This window comes from Equus asinus, chromosome 13 (assembly GCF_041296235.1).
Source record: "Equus asinus isolate D_3611 breed Donkey chromosome 13, EquAss-T2T_v2, whole genome shotgun sequence".
NCBI classification, from domain to species: Eukaryota; Metazoa; Chordata; class Mammalia; order Perissodactyla; family Equidae; genus Equus; species Equus asinus.
The window spans coordinates 33,261,422-33,276,073 of record NC_091802.1 but is presented as its reverse complement, the minus strand read 5'-3'; the positions used below and the strand labels follow the sequence as shown (position 1 = coordinate 33,276,073).

At 36.5% G+C, this 14,652-nt stretch overlaps 1 long non-coding RNA gene across 3 annotated transcripts in view; it reads right to left on the bottom strand.

Annotated features, from left to right (window-relative positions):
* Window positions 1-14,652, bottom strand: part of LOC139039974 (uncharacterized) — a 209,707-nt gene that overhangs the window by 142,787 nt on the left and 52,268 nt on the right. For all 3 annotated transcript variants that reach the window (XR_011493514.1, XR_011493515.1, XR_011493516.1), the window contains one exon: window positions 539-4,948. This is a non-coding gene — a long non-coding RNA (uncharacterized lncRNA). The remainder of the gene's footprint in view (window positions 1-538; window positions 4,949-14,652) is intronic.

The following is a 14,652-nucleotide window of genomic DNA, read 5'->3' as shown; positions in this document are numbered from 1 at the left end:
AACACATTCAAAGAATAGTATACGTTGTTTCTGGATATTTTTGTTAGTAGGTAACTAACAACTTGCTAAGTAACTAAATGTCTTGACCATATAACATGTCAAGCACTGTTACAAGCATTTTACATGTAAAAACTTATTTAATCCTCATGATAACCCTATAAAGCAGATGTATTATTACACTCATTTTTATAGAGAAGGACGCTAAGGTCAGGGAAATTGTGTATCTATTTAATAAAAGAAGAAAAATCATGCCTGAAAGGAAGTACATCAATTTTATGACAGACTTGACTCATGAGGAAGAAAGTAGATGAGAAGGAGAATTGTGCGGAAGGTGAAGAAGGGTTTATGTATTATTAAAAATAAACAAAATAATACAAAATAAACAAAGAGGATAAGAGATCTAAAGTTAATATGGTAAAAACCTTTTAATCTGTTTTATTTCTTGGCAGATCATCCTCTATTATTTTATTTTTTACACTTTTCTTAATGTTTGAAATGTCTCTCTCTTTTTTTTAATTTCAAAAGAAAGACAACTCACCCTCTTTGTGAATCACTTCCTGTAATTTCTTGGCCTCTTTCTCCGCTAGTGGATATTGGTCTTTAAGCGATCTTCAAAGTCATCAGAATAGCCCTTGATAATAACAACTGACACTTATGCGCCAGGGAAGCATGTGTAAGAAGAACAAAGAAAAAAGTCTTAAAAAAAAAAAAAAGAAACAGAACTTTGCTCCCCAAAATATATATTCCATCTGCAAGTACTTGGGAGATGCACAGTAAATATTTTACAGTTCCAAAAATCATACAAGTATCTATTTCTTGCACATGAAAGATACTTGCTCTTTGAAATGATTTAGCTGAAAAGCAATAGAAGCCAATGGAAGTCTTGGGGAAAGTAAACGAACCACAGGGAAGTAATCAATTCACAAAACTCGAACAATGAAAATATGATAGCACAGGAATAGCTCCAAATTAGGGTAAGATTGTAGTTGGTGCTTTTCCTAATTAAGTTTTTAGATGTGAATGTGCTTAAGGGTCAAGGAACAAGGCAGAGAAGATATGGCTGATTCTCCTTCCAGTTAATTTATTTTTTAAGTGTGAATTAGCCCAAGGGTCATAAGACAGCGATATTTTTTAGCCATTGTAATTGTGGTTGGAATTTTAACTGTGTGAGGACAGGAGAGAAAGACCTGGGCTCCTCAGGACATTTTTCCTTTAACAAGGCTGGAAATAGGAGGTCTCTGAGCAGAGGCTCCTACCTGGTAGCAATCCCAACTCTGCAATTGAAAGCATGCGGTGTTGATGGGTTTTATGTTTAGTCCTAACTCATCGCTTTCTCCCTTATTAATCTTTCCCATGATAAGGTAAGTTAGAGCCTAAGGCTGCTTCTCTGACTTGAAAGTTCTGGGGACGATGATTTCCCATCATCTTGCTCTTCATTTTCACCTTTGCGAGACCTTCCTGCTCTTGTCTCCCTCTGCTCTTCTCACTGGCTGCCTTTTCCTCGGTATTAGAAATAGAACTATTCTGACTGTTTTAAGAGTATCACCTGATTCTTCTTGGTGGAACTGGTTTAAGAGATGGTTACCTGGGACTCAAACTGATCTGTGGGGGTTAAAAACCAAACAAACGTATCCATGTTGAGTCAGGATGTGAATTTGGTATAATTAACGCTGTACTTTCACTACTAAAACAAACCTTCAATATCAGAAATTTGGTTCTTAATTAATGCTCATGATGATTTTAGACATATTTCATACATGTCAATGACTCTGAGGGAAAGAATCCACATCTGAAATGCCTTTAACCCTTAATCTGAGAGAAAGATTCAGTGTCGATTATAATCTCTTTCCTTTTATTTGTTATTTTAGTAGAACAGATATTTTGGATCTTTAATCAGTTCATGCACTTTGAATTATATAGCTCAGGTTTTTCAAAATTTTTATCTGTCACAGTAAAAAACACATTTTAGGGGCTGGCCCTGTGGTCTAGTGGTTAAGTTCAGCATGCTCCGCTGTGGCAGCCCAGGTTTGGTTCCCAAGCATGGACTTACACTACTTGTCATGCTGTGGCAGCAATCCACATACAAAATAGTGGAAGATTGGCACAGATGATAGCTCAGGGCGAATCTTCCTCAAGCAAAAAACAAAAAAAAAAAGGCGTTTTATATTATATACATATATATGTATGTGTGTATGTTTCTGTATGAAATATGCTTCTACATGAAGCAAAAGTTTCAAGAAGCAATGCTTACTTCTCTATATATATTGCACTCATGTTTCTACTGTATTATTTTCAATTAAAAAAATGCTAGTACTATCTCAATTTCATGACCTACCACCAGGTTACAGACTATTGTTTGCAAAACACTGGTTAGCCGACATTTACCTAAATGTATCTTATTAAAGCAAATGATATAGCTATATAAAATTTATATATATATATTTACTATATGATATTTACTTATCTGATTGCTCTACTCTTGTCTCTAAAACATTAACAATAGTAGTGAGATAATGTACATCCAATTTAGGCGGCCACACAAAACAATGTGTTTTTTTGCTTTAATTGAAAACCTTAGGCAAGCAATGAAAGAATTAAATAAGAATGGATGAGCTCACAGCTGAGATGAAAATAAGATACAGCTTACTCCAAAACTGATGTTCATATAAGACTATACAGCTACCTATATGCAAGCTAGCCTTTCGATTCTTCTTCAGTGATAAACTGGTAAAAACCCTTAGTGAGGTGTGATTAAAACATAGCCTTTCCATGTGGAAGATGCTCAATAAATGCTAGTTCCTATTTACTCTCCATTTTGTGTTGGTTATTTTAAGTACCAGCTTTATGGATATCTGAAAGAGATACCATCTGCTGAAATGAAGCACTGAGACTTCAGTTTTCATGGAATTCCTCTGTTTATGCTTAAGTAATAATGGAAACTTGCTAAATTCTTAAGTTAGCTTGAGGTTTGAATGGTGTTCAGACAATAAGCTACGGAGAATTGTTTTGCTCTTGCCTTTTTACATTTCTTTACATTTTTTTCTCCAGTGTGGTTGCAGCTAAAGCAGAAAAGTACTGTTTTTGGCTTCTGGTTTCACCTATTATCAGAAAATACTGGATGAAATCAATGACAAACATGCAGCAAGAACTGAAGGGGGCTTCCTTCTTGGGAAGAAGAATGTTGGAAAGTCTGTCGAGCTGTGACTGAATCTATGCATTCTATCATACCCTTGCAATAAGTGACTCTCTGCTTAAATCTAATAAAATGCCTTTTTCTAAAACAGCACTGTGATTATTACTTTTGTTTATGACACATCCACAAAGAAGAAAATTAAACTCACATGGTTTGAAGATAAGGGAATAAGTCAAATCCTAAAACCAGAACTCATTCCCCAGCAGCCGATAGGAGCTCACAGAAGATGCCCGAGTTTTTGAACAGATCTCTTTATGGGCCATTGGAGGACTACTTGAATGACACTAGCAGAATTGCATTTTAGAAAGATTACTCTGATTGCAGTCATCATATCCAAAGTCAAAAACAAGAGGAGAAACAACCTCCCTTACTTTTTAGCTCCATACTTAATAACCGGAAGCAGAGGAAATGTGGGGTAACTGGATGCGATACAGAGCAAGGTAGGAAGACATAAAGAAGGACCAAGACTTTAGCTGTGAGCAGAGCTGATTAAGGAGCATTCAGTTTTATTGAGAACTGGCTGAGTGGTGCATGGTTGAGATAGCCAGAGTTGAAAGCTCAGGGTTAGAGGAGATGCGGGGACTGATTCTTTGGATCTCATTCAGAGAGTGTGAGCAAGCTTCTTCACTTTATTCTGATGTTTCTAATAACTCCCTATGAAAGTATGACTATTAAGTGTTATTAGCATAAATATTTAAATAAAACAGAATAACTTAGAAGAATTAGAAAAATAATTATCTAGGTATAACTAGATTCTGTACTCATACATCAAAACTGTAATAAGCTACATATGCCTTTAAATGCTGAGCTATTTGTTTAAAGGTTTTATGCTCACCTTCTCTCCTCATCACACTTAAAGATTTTTTTGTGTGTGAGGAAGATTGGCCTTGACCTAGCATCTGTTCCCAATCTTCCTCTTTTTGCTTGAGGAATATTGTTGCTGAGTTAACATCTATGCCAATCTTCCTTTATTTTAGTGGAATGCTGCCATAGCATGGCTTGATGAGCAGTGCTAGGTCCACACCCAGGATCTGAACCTGCAAAACCCTGGGCCGCCAAAGCGGAGGGTGTCAACTTAACCACTATGCCACTAGGCCGGCCCCTTAAAGATTTTTCAAAAATCTGATTCATTGAAAGATGCTGTGGGTTCTGCATATACATTTATCTGAAAAGACCTAGATCAATCAACTGACCTGGAGTGTTTTCCAATGGAATGTTTTCAAAGTTGAAGGAAAATGCAATTAAGTCTGATAGATTCATTCCGTGGGGAGTCAGGGATCTGAACATCGTGCAGCAGAATCACAAGCACCTCCAAATGGCCTTTACCTCACCTTGTATCGTGCCTTTCAGAGCGGGATATCACTCCCACAGGACGCCATTGGAATGTCCTCCCAAGTGAAGATATTGGCAAGAAATCCACCAACTTTAAAAATGTCTTCTTCCTACCATTTCTTCACCAGTCTTTTTCAACAGGTAAGTTTTCATAAACTCCGAAGAGATGAGCTCATATTGTCTAGCTTTTATCAGTCGAAACATACACACACACAAAACCTCACTTGGAAAACTTAGTCTTTCTTTTCTCACCGGAGACGTTTTCTGTTTAGTCATTCATTCAGCATCCATCCACTGTGCTTCACTAATTCAATCTCCTAATTCAACAAGCATTTGTTGTTCATCCTCCTGCACGTCACTCCGATGCTGGCTTCTGACAATTCAGAAAGGAGAGGCACAAGCTGCCCTCTGGTTGCTCATATTCTAGGGAATAAGACAAAATAATAATCTGAAAGAGTGTTATTACTTCCATGACACCGATATAAATGATTTGAGTAGAATCTGCGAGCTACAGCTCTGATGACAGATCATAATATCACCCAGATGAATGACCCATGATGCAGATTCAGCTGTGACATCAGATGACCTAATTTGCAGTCCACTCAAGCAAACTCTGCTTAAAACCTAAGAGAACACCAGAATCTGGCTCAGGAATTTTGTGTTGGATTCCAAAAGGGCTTATAGTACCGCTACCCCGCTATGGCTAGATTTTCATTTAAAGGTTTAGACCATCTGTCCATTTATTTCTCAATGAACTGTTCACTTTATGGAAACAACCCCTTTTTTAAAATGTATACCCTACCTCTTGAATCATACACCTAGCAAATCAAATAGAGAAGAAACTTCAGAAATGTACAAAGTATTAGCTTCTGATTTAACAATAGCACCATGGAAATATTTTGACAACTAGCTTGAAGGTGATTTTCTTATAAGGATAATAAGAAATGTTATATGTTTTTTAAATAGGCAGTGTAAAATCTTTTCACAGATTGAAGTAAAGGGACCGAGGTGGAGGTCAAATAGTGCATTTTAGCCATTGGCAGATATGTTTGGAGTGGTGGCCATTGATAAGTGACTGACAAGCAGAGAGGAGGAGATAAATATGTATGTGAAAGATTTCAATTATTCATGCTCCTTGGGAGGCAGCTCAGATTGAACCTAATGGCATCTCATTTACTGTCTGTTACACTTGGAGGTGGTCAACAGGCCTAGAGGACAGAGTGTCTTTTTCAAGAAAACCCCTTTGTGACAGAGAATACTGGGAAAGGACAACTTCACAACAGTTCCCAGGAGGGAAGAAAAGGCTGAAAATTCTGTGTTGCTTTGAATAAAGAATATTCAAGTGCATTTAAATCACTTATCTAAATTTATTATGATAAAATCATGAATTATGTTCGCTCCACATTTGCAATTAGATGGTACAACAGATGGTGAAGATTTACAGAAACATTAACATTCTGGATAAGACAAGTTTAATAAATTTGTCGATGGGAGTCTCTGGGGCTATGAGAAAATGTTTACATGCCAAATAAGATGGTAGCTGGGTTTGCAAGAAGGCAAAGACTCAGAAAGGGGGATTTTCGCATTTCTGCTATCAAATTCTGAATGCTGAATTTGCAGAGAATTTTTTGTTGTAAGGACTCTAGATAGCTTCAAAATTTGTTTCACTGAAGCCCACACATGGTGCCAGGAGTAGATCTGCCAGACAAGATGTCTATGGGCAAAACTGCAAAACATCTGTCTTTGAACAGTTCCTAAGCTCCGCAGCATGAGGTCATCGGAGGTTTAGCTTCCCTTTGAAATACACGTGATGGAAACTTAGATTAGAATCAGCCCGTCTCAGATCTCACAGCTTTCTCAAGCCACACAAACTGTTCACCTTAGCAGGTCATTTGTTATAAATTCATGCAAGCAAACAAACAAGAAATTTATTCAACGTTCCCTAGTCCAGTAGTAAATTTTATGCTCTTTATGCTGGGAAAAAAGTCGATTCTCTAAACATTGTGTTAACATGGTAAAAATCCAGAATCCTCTTTAGAATAGATTTAGCTTCATCAGTAAAATTCTTCCTCGAATCATCTTGGATGGAATTTTTCTCATTTGCAGTGAAAAGCAGTCATCAGATCACTATAAACAAATGCTTCACATAGTCACTAACACTTCATTAAACCAACAAATAAATAAAAATAATACAATCTTAGGGAAAATCTTCAATGAGTCTTATTTATAAGAGAAGTTTCAATGGTGTATCAACTCCTAAAAATCTATAAGAACCATTTTCTAAAACCATATATCAAACCAGGGCCACATGACACCTTTTAAAGGAAATTCAGGGATGTGGGTCAAAATTCTAACCTCCTAGCTTCCTAATTTAAATGGGTTTGGTTGGGTAATGCCTAGAGTCCCCCAGCCAGCAAAGGATGGGGCTCAGATTGCCATCCAGCTTTGTCTGACTCAAAAGTCTCTCTCTAAACATCCCTGCTATACTTTGCTAGCAATACTCCCCATTCTGCCTACCTTCCTTGTGGGTGGGCAACATCTCATACTCAGAGTTATTTCCTTCCAATAACGGCATCAACAGAGCTGCAGTTCCTGTTAAGTTACTGGAATATGTTCCAATTTTCCTCCCACTTTTGAATATTAATATCCTACTTGTCTTAACCCCAGCAGTCTGGCTAAGACAAAAATTTGAATTTCTGTTTTCCCCAGCATTGATCTGACTCCTGGATTGGCACCACCGCACCACTGGCACTAGCATTTTGGTCTCTGATGTTCTCACTAACAGGTTTTCCATCTGTTATTCTGTCATTTTCTCAGTGGATAACTATATTACTTTATGTAGCAGTGGACTGAGTCGATGAAGACAGGGTCTTCAGCCACACTCTGACGGGGTAATTTAGTTAGAAACCTGCCCCTTTCAATAGCTGATACATTGTGTGTTTACCTCAGCAATAAACTAAAAATGAGAAAGTTCCTAATATTAACTATGCAAAGCACAAGTTTCAAAGCAATTGGTTGGTTTTTTAATATGGCAATATTCCAAATATTATATTGCAATACTGTTATTTGAATTTGATAGACTAGAGCATAGCAAGAACCAGGAAGACAAAAATGAAATGGAGGATCCATCTTGGTAACTAAACCAAAGATGTATGCTTTTACAAAAAGGAGAAAGAAAGAGAGAAAGGTAAAAATGTGTACAGTAAAAATCTATTAAAACCAAACGGTGATATTTTCAGAAAAAAAATCTTTTATCAGAAGTTAGATGAAATGCAGATCTATCTTGAGAACACAAGAAAAATTAGGTAATCCTGTTGAAATGTGCTACCAATAACAAGTTAATGTTTAATCTACATTTGCTTCTAAAAGACAAAACCAAATTTATTTGTATATGTCATAGCTAAATATAAAACACATTTGCAAATAAACAACATATAGAGGAAAAGACATATACATCAACTACATAAAAATTTGTTCTGAATAGCAAAAAATCCAAAAATTTAGGAAACCAAAAGCAACCAATTATCATTAAAGCAAATGAAAAAAAAAATACCTTCAATAAAGGCACCAGGAGGAAACTATTATATACATACTTTCTTTCAAATTTTTAAGGCACAGAAAATGCCCATGCGATCTGAAATGTACCAGAACATTTAAAAATGAAAATCTTTCTAATTCAATTTACTAAGATCATATAGCCTTAATATTAAAAAGAAAATTACAAAGTGCAAAATAAAGAAAATTATGAAACCATCTATTTTACAAATATAGTTGCAAAAATGTTTGCACCCAATTCTCAAAAACTCAGCAAAATAGACCCAGGAATAAAATAAAACAGCATAACTAAGTAAGGTTAATTCCAAGAATGTAGGTATAGTTTAAAATCTGAAAATTGTACATTATATCACCAGATGGACGTTAAAAAGTTATCCTCTAGCAAAGGCTGTAAAACTAATGTAACTACTTGGGATAATAACTCTTGGAATGAGGGAAACAAAGATAATTTCATAACCAAGGAAAAATATCTATCTTAAGACAATAGTCAATATTTACAAGTGAAAAGGGAGAAACAAAATCAATCTTCTTGTTAATCATTTTTTCATTTGGAAAATATAGCTATTTTGCATAAAAAGGTGTTATTTATGTTTATGTGCAATGGGTTTATCATTATTTTTAAATTAATATATTTTTTAAAAATCTCAACTTTAATGACTATTATGATAAAAATTGATAGATGTGACTCATCTTAATAAAAAGGGTCTTTGCTATCTTCAGTAATTTTTAAGGGTATAAACAGGTCCTGAGACCAAAATGCTTGAGAGTTGCTCATACACACTTGTGCAGCCACTTCCTAAATCATAATACTGAGTTTCACCAACACGCTTGAAGATTCCCTTAATTCCCAGGCCCCCACCAGATAACTACTATTTTGACTTCCATCATAATATATTACCTTTGTTTTTTCTTGAACTTCAGGTAAATAGAATCAGGTAGCATGTGCTTCTTTTGTGTCCGTATCCGTTCCCTGAACGTGAGATTCATCCATGATGTTGCATGTCAGTAGTCCATTCCTTTTACTGCCAGGCAGTGTTGTATGGTGTGAATATACCATAATTTCTCATTCTCCTGTTAGTGGACATCTGGGTTCTTTTCAGTGTTGGGCTAATATGAACAGCACTGTGATGATCATTCTACACAGATTATTTTGTGGACACGTGCACTACTGTATCTTGGATGCCTGCCTAGAGGTGGGGTTGTTGGATTACAGGAGAGATGTCTATTGAACTTCGGAAGAAACTACTAAACAGCTTTCCAAAGTGGTTTACCACGTTACGGCAACACTGCATGAAAGTTCCTTTTCCTTCACATTCTTGGCAACTTTTTAGTAGTTTTACAAAAATATCATTTTATGGCTTTAATTTGCATGTCTCAAATAAATAATGATATTGAGCACTTTTTCATAGACTTATTGACCATTTGGATGTTTTCTTTGGTGAAATGTCTGTTCAAGATTTGGAGCCATCCTTTTTATTTTGGTGGACGGATGGAGCTTATCTTTTCTTATTGACTTGCAGACCTTATTTTATTCTGGATGCAAAAACAGAAAGAAATCCTTAAAATCAATTTAAAAAACCAGACATACCGTTAAAAACAGGGTATGGCATATGGATGCAAAAATGGCCTCAAATTTTCTTTTTCTCTGTTTTTGCAGTGCTCTCCCACTCTGGGAAGGGCCTCTGTAGCCACAGTCCCAGCCCCGTGCCCTTGTTTCTGGTCCCAGCTACGTAATTTGCTTTGGTCAATGGGATGTTAGCAAACAGGACATAACTAGAGACTTGAAAAAGTGCTTACAAGCTTCCATTCTCTCTCTTGTTTTTCTCCTTTCTCCATGAAAATATGCCTGGAAAAGCCTTTTGGAGGATGAGACATAAGGAGTAGAGCCAAGTCAACTAGTCATCACAGCCAATGACATCCCTGAACAGATGGTGGTTAACCAACCCTCTGACATGTGAGATAGCTCAGGCACCATTAGCAAAGCCTCCTCGCAAATGCAGCTGACTGCAGATGCATGAGTAAACCGAGACCAAAAAAAATCACCGGCCACTCTTTAATTGGGTTGTTTGTGGTTTTTTGTTGTTGAATTGTATAAGTTCTTTATATATTTTGTATAAAATGGCAGAGAGTCTCAATAGACATTTTCCCAAAGAAGATACACTGATGGCCAACAGGCACATGAAAAGATATTCAACATCACTAATTATTAGGGAAATGCAAATAAAAACCACAGTGAGATATCACCTCACACCCATCACAATGGCTATTATTAAAAAGACAAGAAATAACAAGTGTTGGAGAGGATGTGGAGAAAAGGGAACCCTTGTTCACTGTTGGTGAGCCTGTAAACTGGTGCAGCCACTATAGAAAACAGAGACACATGCACCCCTATATTCATCACAGCATTATTCACAATACCCAAGACTTGGAAACAATCCAAGTGCCCATCAAGAGACATATGGATAAAGAAGATGTGGTATATATACACAATGGAATACTACTCAGCTTTAAAAAAAGGTGAAATCTTGCCATTTGCAACAACGTGGATGGACCTTGAGGGTTTTATGCTAAGCCAAATAAGTCAGATGGAAAAAGTCAAATACCATATGAGTTCACTCATAAGTAGCACATAAAAACAACAACAAACAAACACATACACACAGAGAATCGATTGGTGGTTACCAGAGGGGAAGAGGAGTGCAGGGAGGGCAAAAGAAGTAAAAGGGCACATGTGCACTGTGGATGGCAACTGGACTTTGGGTGTTGAACACGACGCAGTCTACACAGAAATTGAAATATAATGATGTGCAAATTTATATACATTACAAACCAATGTTACCTCAATAAAAAAAAAATCATCAGCCAACCCAGAACTGTGAGCTAAATAAATGATTATTCTTTTAAGCCACTGAGTTTTGCAGTTGTTTGTTATGCAGCACAGTTGTTGGAATAGAAAACTGATACACAAGTGCAAATCACTAAATGAAAGAAATTTAAACAAATAGTGCAAAAAGTATTTAAATTCATTAGCAATCCAAATTCAATGAATAATGAAATATAATTTCTCACTCATTAAATGGGAAATCATTTCATTTGACAATATGCAAAGTAACCAGGAAAAGTGACTATAACAATGCAACTGACTTTTTTTTTTTAAAGATTTTATTTTTTTCCTTTTTTCTACCCAAAGCCCGCCAGTACATAGTTGTATATTCTTCACTGTGGGTTCTTCTAGCTGTGGCATGTGGGACATTGCCTCAGTGTGGTTTTTGATGAGCAGTGCCGTGTCCGCGCCCAGGATTCGAACCAATGAAACACTGGGCTGCCTGCAGTGGAGCACGCGAACTTAACCACTCGGCCACGGGGCCAGCCCCAGTGCAACTGGGTTTTTACATCCTTCCTGGAGGGCACGTACGTAGTATATATCCATACATAGTGTATATCAAATTTTAAAGCATGTATTCCATTTGACATAGCAATTCTAATTTTCTAATAGTCTGAATTAAAGACATACATATATGTACAAAGATGTGTATAAAACAATGTTTGTTACCCCAAAAAAATCTTTAACAAAACCAAATGAAATAATATAAATACCCTTCAATGTGGAAATAGTTGAATAAGTTATAATACATTCATATTATGGAATGCTATGCAACTGTTAAAAATAATAAAAATGATTTATATTCTGTGATAAAGAAATATCTTTATGACTGCTATTAATAAAAAAGAAAGACAAGAAAGAAGGCATATAATTTAATATTATTTATGTAATTGTGTATTTGTATGTATATGTATAGATGTGTATTATAGATCCTTAGAAAAAACACATCACATAAATCAACATATTAACTTTGTTTATTTCTTTGGGAGGGGAAAGAAAACGGAGGGAGGAAGTAAGGGAAAACTCTCAAATTGTCTGAAGATTTAGATATCTCTTGAAACTTTTTCGATAAGAATATATTCATTTAATACTTGTTTAATAAATACTCTCATAAATAAGAGGAATTAATTGTAAAAAACAGTGAAACCATAAAAAGATGTAGGAGACCAAATTGTGAATATTTAGATTTTAGACTGTGGTCAGCTGTTCAAAGGGGCTTAAAAAAATGGAAAGAAGTCATAAAAACATTGATAAATCTGGATATGTAAAAATTAAATATTTCTCTATTTACTAAACACTGAAAGCAAATTAAAAGTTAATCAACAAAACTTTTTAAAAAGCATTGCCACAGGCATAGAATTAACATCCTTCATACATAAACAGATCCTACAAAACAGCAGAAAAAGATTAAAAAGTGTTAAAGAAGGTAGTGGGCACAGGAGAATCTTCAAAGAAAGACAAGTATCAAAAAAAAAAAGACTTCAGGGGCCGGCCTGGTGGTCAAGTGGTTAAGTTCTTGTGCGCTCCACTTCAGTGGCCCAGAGTTTCGCAGGTTTGGATCCTGGGCGCAGACATGGCACCGCTTATCAGGCCACTTTGAGGCGGCATCCCACATGCTGCAACTAGAAGGACCCACCCACAACTAAAATATACAACTATGTACTGGGAATATTTGGGGAGAAAAAGCGGAAAAACAAAAGATTGGCAACAGTCGTTAGCTCAGGTGCCAATCTTTAAAAAAAAGACTTCAACTTGAATAACAGTCGTGTAATATACATTAAAAGATTAACAATGGGCCAGCCCAGTGGCGCAGTGGTTAAGTGTGTATGTTCTGCTTCTGCAGCCTGTCGGCAGCCTGGGGTTCGCCGGTTCAAATCCCAGGTGCGAACATGGCACCGCTTGGCAAGCCATGCTGTGGTAGGCGTCCCACATATAAAAATACAGGGGGGCCAGCCCCGTGGCCAACTGGTTAAGTTTGAGCGCTCTGCTGCGGTGGCCCAGGGTTTCGCTGGTTCAGATCCTGGGCGTGGACATGGCACCGCTCGTCAGGCCATGTTGAGGCAATGTCCCATATGCCACAACTAGAAGGACCTGCAACTAAGATATACAGCTATGTACCAGGGGGGATTTGGAGAGATAAAGCAGAAACAAAAAAAAAATTGGCCACAGTTGTTAGCTCAGGTGCCAATCTTTAAGTGAAAAAAAACAAAATAGAGGAAGATGGGCAGGATGTTGGCTCAGGGCCAGTCTTCCTCAAAAAAAAAAAAAACATTAATAAGATGCCATTTTCACCTTTTAAACTGAGAAAAATAAATAATGTTTGCAAAGATAATACTCTCAATGGGGCTATAGTGAAAACGGACCCCCAGCTGCTATTGGTGGGAATGTAAATTGGGAGACACTTCTACAGAAAATTCGGCAATGATTTAGAAAGATCAAAAGAAAATATGTAGAGACGTTAACAGTGGTTATCACTGGCCATTAGGATTATGAATAATCCATTTTTTGTTACTTCCATTTTTTAAAAACATATGTTAAAAAATGATTAACAGCCTGACCACCTCACAACAGAGCTTCTATTGAGCTGATGGCTGTGCATTTACTACGTGGACTACAGTGGACCTTTGGTGTTGAGTTGCCAGGAGTTTCTGATGATAGGAGGGTTATCGGGTTGAAGGGGGAGGCAGAACACACACTGAGGATGGAACACAATCTCCGTCAAACACTCGGCATTAGAAAAGGGACTGGAGGAACACCAGGCCATCAGCAGTCATGCCTTTGGGTGGCGGAAATGCTGAGCACATTTGTATTCTCTCTATCTTTTCGCAAATTCCAGAGTTACCAAAATGAGCGTGTATTACATTGATAAAGGAAAAAACAATGTTGACATAACTGTGATAGGATATTTCTTGGGGCAAAGGATTATTTTCTACCTAGACAATATCATACATCACGTGGTTCTGTTTCAACCTATTTTCAATGTTTCAAATGATAGAACTTCATTGTTTTATCTGCAAGAGTTTTCAGGATTTTTTTTACATCACAATATCGAGAAACTATTCCTATTCTTCATCCTACGTTTTTCTTTTATTAATGTCTTCCCCTGGCCTTTGAAAGGTAATTTCAAAAGCTCGAAGAAGTCAACCTCTCTACGCAGTAAAGGTTTGTGCTTCTTAAATAACTTTAATCTTAACACTTTTTGCTGTTTTTTAAAGGTGCTCCGTTTCATATCAGCTGACTCACTCCTCTTTCTGCTTCATGCTGCCTACAGAAATCCTACTTTAATTATACCACTGCTGAAACTTCAAAAGCAAGCCTCAGCACAATGGATTTATTCTTTCTCAGTTTAATTGTACTTTAAGTTTTCTTTACCTACCAGGTAAAGAAACCAAAATAGAGCTGAGTTTTATTGAACCTTGTCCTACAGCGAAGTTTCAGTTCAGGCTTTTTGGACCAGATTTGGTATGATGGAGGTCAGTCACCACATTTTTTTAGATAATAATGCACACATGCAATCATTCTCCCAATTTTTACTCTTATTCTTTTATTGAGAGTATTTCTATGAAAGGGGATATATTTCTTTTTACCATGTAATACACAATACTGCTCTAAAATACCTTAAATGAAACTGAATGAAACAAATATAGTAGCTTAAATAAAAACCAGTCTGGGCAGAGAATTAAATTAA